This window comes from Marmota marmota, unplaced genomic scaffold (genome assembly GCF_001458135.2).
Source record: "Marmota marmota marmota unplaced genomic scaffold, marMar, whole genome shotgun sequence".
Classification (NCBI taxonomy): Eukaryota; Metazoa; Chordata; class Mammalia; order Rodentia; family Sciuridae; genus Marmota; species Marmota marmota.
In genome coordinates, this window is record NW_026000168.1 from 16,237,965 (window position 1) to 16,244,597 (window position 6,633).

The window sequence follows — 6,633 nt, forward strand, 5'->3', positions numbered from 1 at the left end:
CGGTCACCACGCTGGCGAGCCGCTGGGCCTGCTCCGGGCGCTGGCGGCGGCCCGGCTTCTCCCCTCTGGCTCAACGACAAATTGAGGAGGCTCAGGTGACTGTGCCTCACCCCCCCTACCAGGAGACCAACTGCTTATGTCACCACTGGTATTGATGGAGTTCTCTCCTCCGCCGCTTTCTGCTGACATCAGATCTCTGCCATGTTGATATCGTATGCGAATGTCAGCCTTTCGTTCCCTTTGCCGGGCAACCAAAGCAACGGGTGAGTCCTGTCCGGCCCTCGGCAGGACCCCTACCGAGAAGCAGTTTCCGCGGGCTCCCAGCCCCGGCCCAGGGAAGTTCCGGGAGCCGGAACTCGGCCTCTCCGAACTCGGTGTAAGCTCGGCCTCTCCGAACTCCTGTAAGCTCCAAGAAGCAGTCCCCGCGGGCTCAGTTCCGGGAGCCGGAGTTCGGCTGCTTAGTGCTTGTTGTATGCTCTGATAGGAGCAGGGTTCATGAAGCAGCCTCCGCGGGGTGGTTCCGGGAGCCGGAACTCGGGCGCCCCGCGCTCGGCGTTCGCTCCGATAGGCTCAGGTTCTTAGAAGCACCCAGGCGCAGAACCCTAGCAATCTGTTTGCAAGCCACAGGCGAATTGTAGCCTGGAATTACCTGATCTATGGCTGAATGAGTTGCGGTCAGTCGAAAACAGGGGACGTGACGTCAGTTTACCAAGATGGTGGCTGCTGGCCTCCTCTGTGGACTGACCGGTGTGTAGAACCGAGAAGGACCGTTTCCTTCCCCCGTCTGGAACCCAGAATTCAGCCCTGAGTACGGTGCTTGCGCTGCTGGCAGAAACTGCAGCGCTGTAACCCTGCGTCTCTATCCCAGCGCACACTGCAGACTTTCGCCGCGGGGCGATTTGCTGAATAAGCAGTTACCCTCCGTGCGACAAACCTCTCGCGTTTGAGTCCCCGTAGCCGATCCTCGTGCGATGGAAATCCTTCCTCCAGGTTCCGGAGCACCCCACTATTGCTGGAAATTCCTAACAAGATATCCTTTAGCCGTCCTGACTTGTCATACTCCCACACAGTGAAGCAGCACACGGGGGTAATGCACTCCCCTCGCCGCCATCTTCCCACTCCTATTGGTATTATCTTGAATCACAAAAGTTTTTAATTTTGATGAAGTCCTAGTTATTTTTTTTCCTAATTGATTGTGTTTTTGAGGTCAGATCAGTTGTTCAATCCAAGGTCAGAAGGGTTTAGGCTCTTTTCTTTTAAGAATTTTATAGATTTACCTTTTACAAATATAAGGCCTTTGGTCCATTTTGAGTCAGTTTCTGTACACAATATGAGGTTGTGGTCTAAAGTGATTCTTTTGCATGTGGCTGAACAGCCATCTCAGCATCATTTGTTGGAAATTCTCTTTTTTCTCTATTGACTTTTCTTGACACCCTTGTTAAAAAAAAATTCAGTTGACTGTAAATGCTAGAGTTTCCTCCTGAGCTTCTCTTCTTTATTTTTCTTAAACTATTCTCTTATCCTGTTTTCTATAATAGCTCCATTATCTTTCTGAGGATATTAACAATAACCTTTAAAACTTTAATTTCTATTCTTAGACTCCATTTCTCCAGGTTGCTTCTTTCCCTATTTATGGGTTTAATCTTTGTGTTTAGTTGAGTAGTGTCTATTAAAAGGTATGTTATTCTCAACTGTCTGTTCAAGGGTAAAGACAGGGCACTAAAGGGTGATTGAAAGCTCTGTGTGTTTTTAGATGGAGTTTGTCTACTCTGGGCTTCACTCTCAGGAGATCCAGTAGACCTTATCAATATGTTAGTATCTTAATTTTTTTTTCTTGAACAGCTCAGAAGACACTCCAACAGCTCATCTTGAGAGGGTAGAGTCATGGCTCTTAGCATTCTGGAATTTCATTATGGCATGGGCTACGGTTTCTCAACAGTCAGAAAGTAAACTTTTCCTGTGTCCAACAAGTTTTCAGTTCAGTATCCCTATCTTCAAATGTGCTTATTGGTCCCTGGGCCCAAAATCCCTCTTTTAAACCTCTTCAGAGATTCAGCTTCTTGTATGGGTGAAGGACCCATGGGAATGGTGCCCAGCCAGCTGTAGTGGTGGAGAGGACAGTGAGGCCTAACGTGCTTCCTAATACTTGATCTGTCTGCTCACCTGTACCTGTCACATCACTGCCAGAGACTCTCGCAGAAAGCAAAAACTATTCTGCTTTCCCTGCTCCTGACTTAGTATTCAGCTTTCTCAAATCTGCTGTTAATCACTACTCCTTCCATTTCCAGCATCCAACATTTGGGGATGTCATTTTTTTTCCCTATTTTTTATTTGTACTTGTAGAATTATACCTTTTAAAAAGCAACAAAGCAACCTTTTTCATATATTATTGTTGGATTTCCAGAGGTAACTGATTTAAGTATTTGTGTCATCCTGTCATCTTTAACCAAAGGACAGAATATTGAACAACTTCTCTTACTGATTTCTAATTTAGTGTCAAAGATTGAATCTTTGAAATTTGTTGAGGCTTGCTTGATAGCCTTGGATTGATTGATTTTTAAAAATGCTCCCTCTGTGTTTAAGATGAACATGTTCTTTAATTGTTGGTATCTTAGTCATTTGTTGAGTTAATTTTGCAAATTTTATATAAAGTTTCACATACTTACTCATTTCCTTCTTCTCAATCTATTAATTATCTAGAGAGGTTCGTTAAAACCTACTATCTCAATTGTAGAGGTGTCAGTTTTTCCTTGCAAGTCTGTCAGCTTCGCTTCATGTATTTTGAAACCATGAATTAGGGCCATAGATGTTTCCAAGTAGTTTTATTTTCTTGGTAGATTGCTCCCATTAACTACATCGAATGACTCTCTTTATTCCTCCATCAATTCTATTTGCCTTTAATTCTATTTTATCTATTTTATAGTCTTGTCTGATACTTCTTTTCCATTCCTTCAGCCTTCCTATGTTAATGTGTTTTAAATGTATCTCTTATAAACAGCATTTAAATAAAGTAAAAATTGATCTGACAATATTTGTCCTAATTGAAATTTTACATTTATATAGTTAATGCTATGTTGATTAATTTCTGCCATTCATATAATACTCACTAGTGTGCTTTTACTATTCATCATTTATTTTCTTTCCTGTCTTCTACCAACTTGCAGATCCCCATTTTTCCTGTCCATTAATTTGAAAGTTATACATTCTGTTTTTATTTTTATATTGAAACCTTTAAAATTTGAAAGTTACAAATGGCATAAAGTCCAACTTCCACCAATTTCTTTATCCTTTCATAGTCTTATTTTCATCATCTCTTCCATCTCAGGTGTTATTGTTTGTCCAGTTTTTATATTCAAATTAGTCATTAGTTCCAGAATTTTTGTTTTGTGACCCGATTTTAGTTCCTTGTGTAGGCTTAAGATTTCATTTCTGCCTCTTGGTTGAGCATCAGCAACAAAGTCCATATTATTTGTAATATTAGAAAAACCCCAGAGAAACATTAGTGTTATACATTCATTTATATTTTAAAAAAGAAACACTGGAAGAATACATAAAAAATAACAAAAATGATCAACTGTGAGAGAGGTGGTTGGTAGAGAACAGGCTGGATGGATGGGCTATGACTGGGCTATCTGTCTGAATGTACTTTCTTAATCAAGGCTGTCCTTCGAGGAACACTGGTATTTAGTGCTGGATACAGGAAAGGGAGGAGCAGAAGTGACTCAGAAGGAAGTCCTGGGAGTTTGTCAGATATCTAAGTGCTAGAGTTCCTGCTCAGGAACAGAGGGGCCCTGCCTTTCTCATCCTGTGTACCCTCTCTGGGTCATCTCACACCATCTACATCTGGTAAAGCCTTTTTCCTGCATAATACTTGTGAGTGTTGATAATCATTTCTTTGTATACTTGTTTATTCTTTTTCCACTAGAACATAAAAACCTTACTAATTTTAAATTAATTACATTATTGCACATCTGTTTAATACTTCACAGCTTACTAAATATGAACCATCAGTTATTCCAGTCTCCTCCCAACAGGTTACCATTGGATGCTTTTTCAGTTGATAAATGAAAAAACTGAGACCTAGACTGAAATGGCTTTTCAGGTTCTGGCAAGATATGGTTTATGAGCTTGGCTGAAAATCCAGGTCTTATTTTTAGTCCAATGTCTTTCTGTGCTTCATTCCATATCAAAATTAGCTGATGGGGACCCAATCACATACCCCAGAGCTTCCTGTATTCCAAAGAAGTAGAACTGAGATTGCAGGAAAACAGTTACATTAAATACTTAGGTAACATGATGAGAAATCTCTTATTCTATTTAGAGGAAAATTACTTTGGGCATAATTAATGATATCAGTTATGATATGATATGTAGTTTTTAATACCTAGCACAGGTGGAGGCATATAATGAAAAGATGCCCTGCTATTGTAGTAGAATAATGAAATAACCTGCAGTCCACATTTATCTGTGGATGCTGTGAGTTTGTTTTCATTTTAGCCTTCCAGTATTCTTAAAATGAAAAAATTAAATCTTCCAGGCCATATTTGAAAAGAAATGCCACTTTTTCTGTTTTCCCTAATAAAAATTCCTTATGTAATATGAATTATCAGAAATGTTTTCTTCTGTGTTTGGCAAGTAGAGAGAGGCTTTCCATTTCCAAAATCTCATTAGAAATGCATAAATCCTTTAAAAAAAATTTTCTCCCAAAGCACATATAATGTCTATTTGTAACATTAAGCCCCATTGTTTTCTGTTTGTTTGTTTTGGGGGGTATCAGGGATTGAACTCAGGGGCACTCTGCCACTGAGCCACATCCCCAGCCCTATTTTATATTTTGTTTAGAGACAGGCTCTCAGTGAGTTGCTTAGTGCCTTGCTTTTGCTAAGGCTGGCTTTGAACTCAAGATCCTCCTGCCTCAGCCTCCCAAGCTGGTGGGATTACAGGTATGTGCTACCACACCTGGCTAAGCCACATTGTTTTTTAAACAGTGAATGAGTTAGTGCCTTAAAAGAGCATGTAACTGGTAATATGAATATCCAACATTCCCTGAGTATTTAGTATTTGCTAGACTATTGTAGATACATGCTTTAATATATTTTAACTTCACAATAATCCTATGAGGTAGATATAATTATTATCACCATTATGGATGAGGATAACCCTGTCCCAGTGTATGAGAACCATCCCTAAGCTGAAGAAAGATGCAGATGGATCTAGATTTTCACAGAGTGCAACTTACTAGGCATTACTGACAGAAGCATGGTCCTAGCTGGCAGCAAAACCAGTGGAGCCTCATAATTTGAGCTAGAAGAAGGGGCATTTATATAGTCAGGACAAGTGAATTCATCCAAGTTGGAATGTACCTGGCTCATCTCACCCTAACATCAATGACTTCAGGCATATTTCTGGCACAAACTGCCCTAGGGTCTATTTGTAATGCCTCACATATCACTCTAATGGTTTTGTTTATTTATAATATGCCAGGAAAACTGCAGGGAAAACCCATCAGGGCATTCAGGAGTACTCATGGCAGTTATGGCTTTAGATGGCTTTAGTCATGTCAAGCTGAAATCCTACACACGCCCAAGTCACTTAGTCTGAAACAAAATTTGAATGCTGATAGTTTGGTGGTGGGGGGGGAGAGAATATCATTAAGTAGTGTGAAGAAAGTAAATAGCATCATCTATTAATGTATTTTCACTGATGAAAGAATTTCACCACATCTGGAGTTGAGAATTTAGAGCTTTTTTTAGACAGTGGACAACAACATTTAGTCAAAGGTTAATCTGCACTGTTAGCCTGGTGCTTTCCATATAAATGCTTGAAAAATGCTAGTTGAATAAATAAGTGAAAATGTGCCTTTTATTTATGTACCATAATTGTCTTATCTAAAACAATGCTACAAGTATGCCTATAATATCTGATCACATAGCTGCTTGAAAGGAAAATGGAATAAGTAATTTCCTTCTGTTAGTTTCCGAAGGAACGAGCTATTGTTCCATATATTTTACATTTCTACAATAAAAAGGTAACTGAAAGGATATGCTTTTTTTGGTATTCCTAATTTTAGTGCACATTATTAAGTTGATCATTTTAGATATTTGAGCTTTTGGCTTCCTTTAATTTATTTTTACTTCTTTTATTACTTTTATTTCTTCTGACAAATTGCAAAAATTCTGAAAGAGTGCTTGAGAAGGCAATTCTGTCCTTTGTTACAGACTCAAAGAATGTGTTCTCTACATTTCTGGGGTGAGGAAGGTTTTATAATTGAATTGATGATTTCTAACTGTGTTTGAAAAGTAGAGTCAAGATCCCTGGAAACATTTTTCTCAGTAGCTACCTAATTTACCCTCATTCTATCACTATGTCTTCCCCGCACCCCAGTCTTGACCTTCTTCTATATTCAAACTTTGTACTTGAATATCAAAATAAATTGATTTGTAATCTATTTTCCCACTTGTCTGTGAGTCATTCATTCTTTCTCCAATGCCCAACTCAAGTATTATTTCCTCTATGGAGCTTTTCTATATCACTTTTCTTCATGAGCTTATTGGTTTGTCATTAAACGAAATATTTGTTCTAAGGTATGAAACTTAAGGACCACTGGGCAGAAGCTGAGGAAGACAGAATTTG